The 12,193-nt window shown below is 54.8% G+C and overlaps 1 protein-coding gene across 3 annotated transcripts in view; it reads left to right on the top strand.

Annotated features, from left to right (window-relative positions):
• The first annotated feature begins 5,535 nt into the window (after positions 1 to 5,535).
• PAK4 (p21 (RAC1) activated kinase 4) overlaps positions 5,536 to 12,193 on the top strand; it is a 43,270-nt gene continuing 36,612 nt past the window's right edge. For 2 of the 3 annotated variants that reach the window (XM_044760357.2, XM_070498475.1), the window contains exon 1: positions 5,536 to 5,693. The gene's annotated coding sequence lies outside the window, so the exon portion shown is untranslated. The remainder of the gene's footprint in view (positions 5,694 to 12,193) is intronic. The other variant, XM_070498471.1, reaches the window with a different exon arrangement.

Consider the following 12,193-nt stretch of genomic DNA (forward strand, 5'->3'; position numbering starts at 1 on the left):
ATTGGTACAGATGTTAGCTCAGGGCCAATCTTCCTCAAGCCAAAAGAGGAAGATTGGCAACAGAGGTTAGCTCAAGGCCAATCTTCCTCACCAAAAAAAAAAAAAAATTTATTTACTAAAGTCCTTCATGGCTCAAATCAGCCAGAAATGGTTTCTGTTGATTGCAACCGAGAAGCATGAAGGAAGCACGTGCCTACTATGATCCGCCTGCTGGGGATGCTGTGGCAGCCAAGATGACGTTTTGGCCCTTGTGAAGCTTAAATTCTACTGGGGCAGGTAGAGAAGAAACTATGAAGACAAAAATGCTATCACATGATAATTCCAGATGGTGATAAGCACTGTGAAGAAAATACACTGGAATTAGAGTGTGGGATGGTAAAGTTGCTTTAGATATGGTTCCAGGGAAGGCCTCTCTGAGGAGGTGACATTTGAGCCAAAGGACAGGGAATTAGTCAAACTAAAGACCTAGAAGAGTGATCCAGGCAGCGGGACCAGCAGGTGCAAAGGCCCTGAGGCAGGGCTGAGCCTGTGTGTTTGAGAAACAGCCAGGAGTCCAGGGTGGCTGGTGTGGAGTGAGTACAATTGCCAGATAGAATCCAGGATGCACAGTTAAATTTGAATAATATTAATCAGATGAATAATAAATACATTTTTAATATGTCACAAATATGGCTACTAAAAATACTAAAAAATGACTTGAGGTTTGTCTGAAATTCGATTTTAAGTGGGTATCCTATATTTTTATTGGCTAAATTTTTATTGCAACCCTAGGAATAAACAAGGGGGAATGTGGAGGGAGATGAGGACAGAGGACACAGGGAGCCCCAAGTTCCTCTCGGATCCTGCACGTTTGTGTGAAGAGACAGGATGCTCTCTGACCTCCGCATGGGCCTCTGTCCTATGGGGTCCTTGCTCCGTGGGCAGCGGCCCCTTCCTCCCTTTCCAGACCACCCTCCCCATCTTTGCTGCTGCTTTTCAGCAAATTTAAAAAATGATACTATCTTTATTTGACTTCAGGGAAGAAAGTAACATACTCGTTGTTAAAAAAAATAAATTCAAACCAAGCAAAAGGAAATAAAGTAGAACCGGAAACTTCCCGGCTGTCCCGTTCCTAACAGCTTCAAACTTCTAACATTTTAATATTTTTCCTCATAGCCCTTGATTTTTCTTTTAATGAAAATACTATCATAGGATATGGATGGGTTCGTAACCTTTCTTTCTTGCAGAAATTAACATGGGCATAATATCATCTCGATGCCCCTTTTTTTTCATTTTTAAAAATAAACTTTATTTTTGGGAAGAATTTTAGATTTACAGAAAAACTGCAAAGATAACACAGACTTCTTATAAAGCCCACTCCCAGTTTCCCCTATTATTAAGATCTCACTTTAATATGGTACATTACCACTAATGAACCAATGCTGATACATTATTATTGACGAAAGCCCATACTTTATTCTACTGCCTTTTAAAAACCTTTTGATATAATTCCATTGAAATACAACTTCGTACAACTAACTGGACCCTTTTAAAGTGGACCATTTTGATGAGTTTTGACAGAGATGTCGTCCCATGAAACTGCCACCGCAATCAAGACACAGAACGTTTCCGCCCCTCGCAGCTTCCGCCGTCCCCTGGCCATCCTCCCCTCCATCCCCAGCTTCGGGCGACGCCCAGTCTGCTCCTGGTCACGACAGGTTAGGTTTACCTTTCCCAGCGCGGTGTTGATGAAGCCACATTGTACGCAGCCTTTCGAGTCTGGCTCCTGTCCGCCAGCCCGAGACATTCTCGATCCACTCACATTGTCCTGCTTGTCAAGAACTCCTTCCTTATCGCCCAGAGTGGTCCACGGGGGATGGACCGCAACGTATTTATCTTTTCGCCACTTGATAGACATTTTGGGTTGTTTCCAGGTTTGGGTGGTTATGAAAACCACTGCTTTGAACATTCCTGTACAATCGTTTTGTGAATATGTGTTTTCATTTCTCTTGAGTAAAACCCTAGGAGTGGGACGGGTGGGTCTTGCATCTTCTGCATTCTTTTTATAGCTGAGTGGATGTATTCTGCGACACGTTTCGAGCTCTGCTCATCACCTTATTTTATGTTATAGTATTTATTTGTTCCTGTGTTTATTATCTACCTCTCAAACCTGGTTCTCTGAAAAAGAGGAGAAAATGGTTAGAAGCCTAGACTCTGAAGGCAGGCTACTTGTGTGACTTTGGAGAAGTTACTTAACCTCTCTGTGCCTCTGTTTGCACATTTGTAGAATGAGGATAATGATAGTGCATAGAGTGGTTGTGGGGCTTAAAAGAGGTGGTAGACCTAACGTGCTTCGCCCAAGGCCTGCATGTTATATAGAAAATGCTCAATAAGTGAGGTTATCGTCATTCAACGTGCTTGGCACACAGCTGAATATATTTAGCGAACGAGTTTGAGCAGTCTTTAAGAGCACCAGCTTTGAAGTCAGACTTCCTGCTTAAAATTCCAGCAAAGCTGCTTACAAGCGGTGGGACGCCCTCCCTCTTCCTACCCTCCTCCCGTGCCTCAGTTTCCTCATCTGTTAAATGGGGCTAAGGACCCCATCTTCTAGATAAGTGGTGAGAAAGAGACAAGATCAGACTTCTTTCTTTCCCTTCAAGAACAACTCCTAGAAGTAGAATTGGTGTATCAGAGGGTGGACAGCACTGTTAGGTCTCTTGGTGGACATTGCCAAAACCCTGCCCCAGGTCACAGTTCTACAAGTGGCGTAGGAGAGTGGCCGTTATCTTGCAGTCTCATCACCACTGATTAGAACACTAAAAAAATATTTTTCTGAGAGATCGAAAAAAGGGGAAGGTTTTTTTTAATAGTTTAATATCCATTTCATTAATTTCTTGTTTGCCAATTCCACTTTTTATTCGTTGTCTGTATCTTTAATTTTTGTTCATGTCTTTTGCCTGTTTTTCTGTTCTATGTTCACCTTCAAATTGATTTGTAAATGCTCTTTACATATGAAGGACAGAAAGCTTTGCTTGCCATCTATATATTGCCATTTATCTTTTTCCTTAATGTACTTAAATTTATCATTTTTATGAGGCCAAATCCTCCTCAGCTGTTTCCACTCCGTGGTGGTCACCGTCTCACCACCTCCTCCAGGAAGCCCTCTGTAGGGAGCTCTTTTGAGGCTGATTTCCTCTCCCAGTGCCCCGAATTCGGAAGCCCTTGGAGCAGGTATGCCACTGGGCTTGTTCCAGGCTCTGATCTCTGACTAAGACCCCCAATAAAGCCACAAAAGGCCTTCCCCAGACATGGCCCTAGAACCTAACGCTTTGCAGTGTGTGCCCGGCCCTAAAGCGACAGGCTGCTTCTGGCCCTCCTTCCACCAGTGTGACCCGAATAAAGTGCCATCCCCTCAGCTACTGGACTTGCTTTTTGTTTAAACGGAGACCCTGTAAGGCACCAAGATTTCAAAAGAGCCCATAAAACAAGGATGCTCGATGCTGGGGAGGATGCGAGGATGCTATGAAGGGCCTGTTCCCTCCGAGCGCGGGCGATGCGCGGCCCGGCCGTGGGGAGGCGGCAGACGGCGGTCAGCGGGAGCCGGGCCCGGGGCCGCGCAGGGGACGAGCCCTGACTGCGCATCGTGTGTGCGACTTCGTGCAAACGCAGGTCCTTCCCTGAGCCTCAGTTCCCCCCTCTGCGAAGCGCGGATCCTCAGCCCCTGCGGTTTTATTAAAACCTCCCTGCTTAGCGCCACGCAGGGTGCGTAGAGACGCCTGACACGTGGGAACGGCTACTATTTTTAAACCTTGATGTACATTTCCTTTGACCCGGCGGTTCCATTTGCGGTCATCTGTTTAAAGGAAAATAATTAGAGATGTGCACGAATATTTAGCTGCTTGGGTTTTTTGTGGGGGAGAAGGGAATGATTTATAATAGCAAAATATTTATCCCAGCTTCGATGTCCGAGAAGAAAGAATGTTTAAACAAAGCGGTGTTCTTGGACAGGGTGGCATCTTATGCAGCCATTAAAACTAATGTTCTCGAAGAATACTTAATGACCTGGAAAGATACTCATGATATTTATAATCTTGTTTTAAAAAGATACAAAATCCTTTATACATGTGTGCCCCCGATTCTGTTTAAAAAAAAAAAAAAAGGTAAGGAAATGGACAGAAAAAATTACCCATCATGCAATAATTTCTTCATTGGTGTCCACAGGCATTAATTCAATGCCTACTACGTGCCGGACGCTGTGCTGGGGCAGGGGAGGCGCTCTAAATATTTAAGAGTGTCTCTGAGGGGACGGAGTTACGGCTCATCCAACCATCCATTCAGCGGATCTCATGAAGCATCCACAGGCCAACAGCGCCCAGACCCTGGGCATGCGCACTGAACAAATCAGACTCAAATCCGTGGTCCCGGGGAGCTGACATTCCTGCAGGGAGACAACCAAAACCAGTGACTGCGATTAGCTAGTTATCTAGTCTGTTAGAAGGTGACTCGAGCAACTGAAAATAAGACAAAGCAGATCAGGGAGAGGGTTCGGTTGCACGTGAGAGGGACGTTAGCCGCTTTAGTTTGGGTGGGCAGCAACAGTCGACCGAGGAGAGGCCTGAAGGAGGGGAGGGAGGGAGCCCTGGGGGCACCTGGGAGAAGAGGCTACTCCAGACAGAAGGAACAGCCAATGCGGAGACCCTGAGGCGGGAGAGCACCTGACGTTTTTCTGCAAGAGCAAGGTGGCTGGAGCCCAGGGAGTGAAATCACGGACCAGGATGGCCGAGTTTAGTTTATGCTCGCGTCTTTTTTCTTTGTTTCTTTTTCTTTGTTTATTTTATGGAGGTCACATGGACTTATAACTCGCGTTATAAATTGTGTCATTTCAGGTGTACATTACTATATACCAGTTTCTGGATACACAGCATCATGTTCACCACCAATAGTCTAGTTTTTATTGTTTTGTTTTTAATTTCCCAATTTTGGGGGGACAAATTAATTACTTAAACTCATAAAAAAAGATTAAGATCAAACAGTGTCTTGGTTCCGGGTCAAGTTCCCGAATGCAGACATACCGAATTTCAAAAACTCATTATCGACTTCCAGTGATCCTGAGCCAGCTACTTCTCCCCTCTGAGCCTCAGTGTCTTTGTCTGAAAAATGGGTATTAATACAATAGGGCTGTGGTGAGTATTCAGGGAGACCATGCAAGTACGGCGCTCGGCCGGGTGTCTGGCACATAGTAAGGCTTAAGAACTGTTTCCGGCCTTTATCACCCATTTATTGCCTTCCACCGCCAACTCCTTTCGCGCGAAGGTGGGAAAGACAGTCGCGAGAGAACAGTTCTTTCCCCTTTAAGAATCCGAGCGGGCGGGGAGCCAGCCAGCCTCCGGGCATCCTTTCCAAATTTTCCAATCCCGGCCTGGCATTTTCCGCCCGGAGGGCTCCGATTGGACAAGCTCCACCAATCAGAGGCGGGAGCGGGCGCGGCTGGGCGCCCAGCTCCGCCCCTGGACCGGCCCTGCCCCCCGCCCGGCAGGCCCGTTGCCATGGGGACGGGTGGGCGGCGAGGGGGAAAGCCCCGGATGTTCGTTGGGGATTCAACATGGCGGCGGCAGTGGCCGCGGTGGCCGCGGCGCCGGAGAGCTGAGGGCGGCGCGAGGGCGCCGGGTTCCGGGCCGAGCGGCGAGGCCGCGAGCGACTGCGGCGCCGAGCCGGTAGGACGAGCGGTCTGGCCGGGGGCTTGGGGTGGGCCGGGCGACGGCGTTAAGAGAGTTTTTACGCAAGTCGGGGGCGGGGCCGCTGGGGTCAAAGTTCACTCGTGGAGGGAAGGGTCGCGTCCGAGGGGTCGGGGGTCAACGTTGGGGAGGAAGGAGGTGTAGAGGAGGTCGAAGGTCATACTCGCAAAGGGGGCGTGGCGAAGGGGAGCGCAAAGTTCGAAATTTGAAGTCGGGGCGCGTTCGAGGGGGTCGGGACGAGTGTCCCAAAGAGGGGGCTCAGAATTAATCATTTGAGGGGAGCGCGCCTACGAGGGTCAGAGGTCACAACCATGAGGGCGGCGGGTTGGAGGTTGAAGGCAGCCCCCAGCGGAGCAGATGAATGAGATTTAGGTTGGGGGACACCTTTTATGGGCTCAAAGGTGGGGCGTGGCCAGAGGGGGCAAAGATCAGAATCTGGTGGCTGCACAGATGATGCACCCAAGGGTCAAAAGTTAGAACCCAAGTGGGACATCCGAGAGAGGTCAAAGGTGCTTCCTGGTGGGAGAGTGGGAGCCCCCTTCCGACAAGTATCAAAAGTCGTAGCAGACACTCATAAAAAGCCCTGACTGTGTGTCAGGCCCTGTTCTAAACGTGTTACCTGGGTTTAATCCCGACCCCAGCCTTATGGGGTTGGTGCCACTGTTAAGAGGGTAAACGATGTACCCACGGTCACCTCATGAGTAGGTTGCGCAGCTGGGCTTCGAACTCGGGGGTTCTGAGCCCCAAGTTCTGTCACCCGCTGCTTCTCAAGTCATCGTGATGTTGGTTAATATTTAATGAGGGCTGACTGCGCCCTGTGTGCCTGGTCTGGTCATCGCACTGTCTCGTGGAGTGGGTGCTAGACAGACCCACTTTCCGGCCAGGGAAAAGGGGGCTCAGCAGCCTGCTGCTGAGTGACAGAGGCAGGTCCCACGCTGGGTCTGGAGGATTCCGGAGCTCCTGCCACACTATGGACGGCGGAGGTCTGTTCCTGGAAGCAGGGGGCCGGGCAGGGCCAGGCCACTCCCTGGGCGGGAATAGATTGTCTGTTTGGCCTGGTGGAAGGGTGTGATCGGGGAGGAGAGGCTCCCACGGGCCGATGGGATGGCGTGTTTGTGGGTGGCCCAGAGGCCGAGTGAGTCGGATGGGCTTCTGGCTGGGGAGGGCGTCCTTGGGTGGTACCCTGAACAAAGTTGGGTGTTGTCTGTACTAAAACCCCAGGCTCTCGGCGTGGTCCCCAGTCGCTCCCACCTCATTCCTGCTTCCCTCCCCGTCCCGCCGGGCAGTCCAACCACACTGGCCTGTTTGCCGTTCCTCATCTGTCTAGGTTTGTGCCTCCCTCCGGGTCTCTGACCTTCCTGTTCCCTCTGCTTGGAATCCTTTCCCCGCCCTGCCCCCGCTCGCTCACGTGTGGCTCACCCACAGCCCCGCAGGACCACCCTGGCTCCCGCCCTCAGATACTCTTTATCTCACTGTCTTGCTTCCGCCCCCGCTCCGCTCTGGCCTCACCTCGGTTACCAGGGCCCCATTCGTTGTCTGCTCCCCCCTAGAATGTGGGTCCCTCACGGGCAGGAATTCCGCCTTGTTCCTTCTCCAACTGCCCACCTGACGCACTGCCTGGCCGACCGAGGATGCTGGTGGGTGGTGGTTGAATGTGTGGCCCTGCGCTGGGTGGGGGACTGCAGCAGTGGCCAGGCCGCACAGAGCCCCTGGCCTCCGCGGGCCCTCAGTGTCCCTTGGTGGGAGCATACTGGAACGAGACCCCCAGCCAGTGATAATGGCTTCATCTCTGCATCTGTCCCCCGAGGGTACCTGGCCTGCAGGGGCATGGAGCAGGGGTGAAGCGTAGCCGCGCTGTGGCTCTGGAGCCTGAGCGGTACTGGGGAGTGGTTCAGACGGCCGCTGCTAGAGCAGGGATGCCTGGCTCACACCCAGCTCCATCACTCACGGGCTGTGTGACCATGGGCAAGTCGCTTAACGGTTCTGGGCCTCAGTTTCTTCCTCTGCCCAATGGGAAGAACGATCGTGCCCACCTCATAGAATTGTCGTGAGGATGCCCAGTGTCAAGCGCCTGGCCCGAGGCCTGGCACCCGGTACATGCTGTGTAAGCACCAGTCTCGATGCTGCAGCTGCTGCTGCCACCTGGGGAGGGCCCCCGGGCTGCTGGAGGGGCCTCTCTCCCTAGCCTCCCGGCTCTCTCCAGCAGCCGCCCCACCCTGACCTGGCTCCAGCAGGGTCACTGAGTGGGCACAGCGCCAGGCAGCCCCGTGAGGCCGGCCCAGCCTCAGGACCTCGGGGCGCCAGCTCCCTCGGCATCTTGGGACCCGGCACAGATAAGGGGGAAGAGGGCTTTGCCGTTGGAGGCCCACGTTAAGGTGCCTGCCCTGTCACTTCCCAGCCCTGCGACCTTGGGCGAGTGATTTCTCGTTTGCCAATTTTGTTCCTTGTGATACATTTTAGACGAGTGACAAAAGTGGAGCTTTCAGTATAACAGACACCCACGCCTCCCACGTCGGCCTGGGACAGAACATGCCGAGGATCCAGTGAAGGGCCCCCCACCCACCCCCGCTCTGCCCGTGGTGGCACCGTGCTGGGTTTGGTGTCCAGCCTTCCTCCGCAGGTTTGCGTACTTCTGCTGTCCTTGGACGCGTTCACCAGCGGGAGGGCAGTGGCTCTCCGCCCTGGCCACACGTCGCTGCCCCACGCAGCCACCTGGAGAGCTTGCCAAAACACTGTCGCCCGGGCCTGCCATGGAGACTCTCACTTGGCCTCACTGGGTCCGGGGCCATCCGGCATCAGCGCGTGTTCTCATGGCTGGCCAGGCGGACCCACACGGCTGCACAGTTGTACAGATCATGTAAATGGGGTCACGGAGACAGAAACGTTGCTCTCTCTGCCGAACCTTAGAGTTTGGATATTTCTTCGGGTGCATGCGTATAGGTCTAGGCGGGACGTTCGGTTCCCTGCTGTCAGGTGTTTCTTTTTTGTGATTGTATCACACAGGAGTTAGCCATTTACCTCTTGGTGGCCATTTAGGTGGTTTCCCATTGGGACTGGAACAAACAGTGCCGCAGTGAACATTCTAGAACTATATGCTGTGGCCGGAGTCTCTCTTGGGCGTATGCCTCGCGCTGGGACTGTGGGACCTTCCCAGTTGCCCTCCTGAGCGATTGTCCCAGTGGCTTCCCCGCGGGGCTGGAGGGTGCCCGTGGGTTGGTGGCCCTCGCCAAGACGATGTCCTCAGCTGTGCGATGGTAGGTGTGTGGTCCCCAGGCTGCTGGGGCACAGCTGGGGAGGTGGCTCCCATGATAGGCTTAGCTGGGCCGGACCCCCCACCCCGAGCCCCCACACCCAGAAGGGAGGCAAGCTGGGGAGGTCTTTGACCTTTGCCCTCTGGGGCACCAGGGGGTCATCCCCCAGGGCTCAAAGTTGGGAAAGGAAATTATAGTGACTTGAGCCTCCTCAGGAAGGAGGCAAGGAGGGAGAGGAAGTTTGGGAAGGGCCGAGCAAGGCCTTGTCACACTTGTGGTCTGACCATCGGTCCCCATGGCGACCAACACAGCCGCGGCCCTGCCCTCATGGTTATAGTCCAGTGAAGGAGGCAGACCTGTCCCCAGACAGTGACAGCTCAGAGTGGTCAGGGCCGGGATGGGGAAGCACAGCAGAGGAGTCTGGGCTGAGATGGGGAGGGCACAGACTGTAGGAATCCAGAGGAGGCATCTGACCCAGCCTGAGGGGTCAGCGAGCGCTTGCTGGAGGAGGAGACAGCTGACCAATGAGAAAGAGTGAGCCAGGCCTAGGAAGGAGGTGGAAAGAATAGAACAGGTAGTGGATGTGGCAAGTGCAAAGGGCCTGAGGTCCGCATGAGCTTGGGATGGTCAGGTACCATCCAGGAGGCCAGTGTGGCAGAGTGGGCGATGAGGCAGGTGGGTGGGGAGGATGTGGAGCTGCAGCAGCAGCTGACAGGCTGAGTAAGGAGCGGGGATTTCTTCTGTGTGTCATGGGGAGTCACCAGAGAGCTTTGAACATCTGGTTTCTCTTTGATAAAGATTGCGCAGGCTGCCACGTGGGGAATAGCTCATGAGGCAGTCAGGGACACCCCTGGGCGGCTGCTGTGATAGTCCGAGCAGGAGGAGAAGGGGCACAGGACCAGGGTATCGGTGACAGAGGAGGGGCCTGTGTGCTGGCCAAGATGGTGAGTACTTTGTCCATATTAACTCATTGGATCTTCACAGCAACCTACGAGGTTGCTACTGTCATCAGCCCCATTTTAGAGATGAGCAAACTGAGACCCAGGGAGGTGCGTGACTTGCCCAAGGTCACACAGCAGGCAAGTGCCGGAGGCAGGACCCGCACTCCAGGCCTTCAGGTTCCAGTCACTGCTTGTCGCGGCTGCCCTCTGTGACGTGGAAGTGGTTCTGATAAGACAAGGCCGCTTCCTGTCCAGTTGGTTCTTCCCCAGGCTTCTTCTTAGATGGAAGCACCTGGGGGCCTGTTCACGCTGAGTCGTTTCTGGGGACTGGGTCCCCATCTCCCTCAGGGCCCCCACATCCCCCTTCCCTTTCTTGTCCGCTGCCTCTCCCTGCTTGTCCTGCTGGCCCACAGTGAGCCAGACTTCCTGGCCAGACACCGGTCAGGGTGTCCCCAGCAGCTGTTTCTCCCATCACCCGGCTGCGCGGCCACAGATGCCGCCAGCAGGAAGCAGCCTCCTCTCGGATCACGGCCAGGGAAATGGGACCCTTCCCGCCCCAGCCACCCATCCGGGGTTGGGGCTTATTGTCTGACGGTTGCCTTGGCCCACAGGAAGGAGGGGTGAGAAGGGTCAGTAGGGGGGTTTCCCCAGGTCCCAGGGGAGCCAGCTGTGCCGGATGCCACGGAAGCCACCACTCGCTGCAGCCTGTCCCCTGGGGCCCTCTGGCCCTGGCCTGACCTTCCCTGGGGTGCGAGGTGACCTGCTGGCGACCTCAGGGGCAATGACAGCTTCCCTGCCAGGGCCACACAGTCCACTCAGGCCCCTGACCCCCTGGTGGGCCCCTGGGGAGAGCGGAGCGTCGAGTTCCCCCCGTTGAGGCTGGCGGGAGGGTTGGAGGAGCCCGTGCTGTACAGCGCTTAGCCCCTTGCCGGGCACACCAGCTCGTGGTGGGTGTCCCTCTGGCGGCAGCCTCCTCGCCCGCGCCCCGCCCCCCGATGCTGTGCTGACCGCAGCTCCTGCGGGCCGCGCGCTGAGTCTGTGCGTTATGGGCGTCGTCGCAGTGGCTCTGCCTGGAGACCCCGAGGAGGGCTTAGTAACCTCGGTTCTCTTGTCCTGCATTTTCATTTAAGAAGGCACGTTTTGCTCCGACTGTGTGTGTCCTGCTCCCCAGAAGCGTCGACGGGGACGAGGAGGTCCCCTTCCCAGAGACAGCCACCTCTCCTGCTTCTCCTCCTTCTCGCCGCATTCGCTCCTGCACCCTCTCCCCGCTTCTGTATCGCAGGGAACAGGGAGCCGGCTGCCCATGTTTGTCTCTGCCCTGTCCTGCGTTTTTCTCCCTGAAGTTCCGTCTCAGCACCAAGACTGTTGGTGACAGCCGTCTGGGCCTCCTTTTCTGGGAGCTGTCTGTTCATGATATTTTTACTTTCCCTGAGAAGGGGAAACTGAGGCACAGGCTGGAAACCGCCATAGCAAGTAAGGGGCAGATCCAGGCCTCAAACCCAGGCTCCATTCTGGAGCTCTTGACCTGCGGGACACATGGAGGCTGAGGGCATGGACTCTGGAGGCAGCTTCACCACAGCTAGCTGTGTGATCCCAGACAAGTCACTTCATCTCTCTGTGCCCAGGTGTCTTCATCTGTAAAGTGGGGCTGATAATGGTAGCTCCTCGTGGGCTTGTTTTGAGGATGTAAGTGCATAATCGTCGGACAGAATGCGGATGAGTGCTCAAGGACTGCGTGGGGCTGTTGGTCCTCAGGGTGGTACTCTTGTTCTGAGTGTGAGCAGGTGCTGTGCTGAGCGCTCTGAACTCGCTCACTGGGTCCTCCCTGCGCCCCGAGGAGGTGGGTGTTCCTATCCTTCCCCTTTCACAGGGCAGGAAGAAGAGAGCCTGGGACACTTGCCTGGGGTCACCGAGCCAGCAGGGCTGGGATGGCCCCAGGTGGCTAGTGCAGAGTCCAGCCCCTACCCACTGTGGCCCCTGCCCGCCACCCCATAGCTGAGCCCAAGGCGGAGCAGGCTCTCCCTCCCCAGGGCCCCTGTTGGTCTTCATTGCAGGCGGGCTGCACAGATTTGAGGGGAACAGCATGACAGGTGGGGGTGCCGGGCAGGGGACCCCCAGATAGCACCTCCCTCCCTGGCCTCCTGCGTCCCGCCAAGGTGCCCGGCCGGTCCCTGGAAGCGCCTGATAAAGTGGCCTTGTGCTGTGGTTTTGGCGGCGGTTGCCCAGGCTGGTTTCAGGCACGCCCTCACGACGGGAGGCGCTGCCGTCCTGGGCCTCCTGCCCCTCC

This window comes from Equus asinus, chromosome 26, assembly GCF_041296235.1.
Source record: "Equus asinus isolate D_3611 breed Donkey chromosome 26, EquAss-T2T_v2, whole genome shotgun sequence".
Lineage (NCBI taxonomy): Eukaryota > Metazoa > Chordata > Mammalia > Perissodactyla > Equidae > Equus > Equus asinus.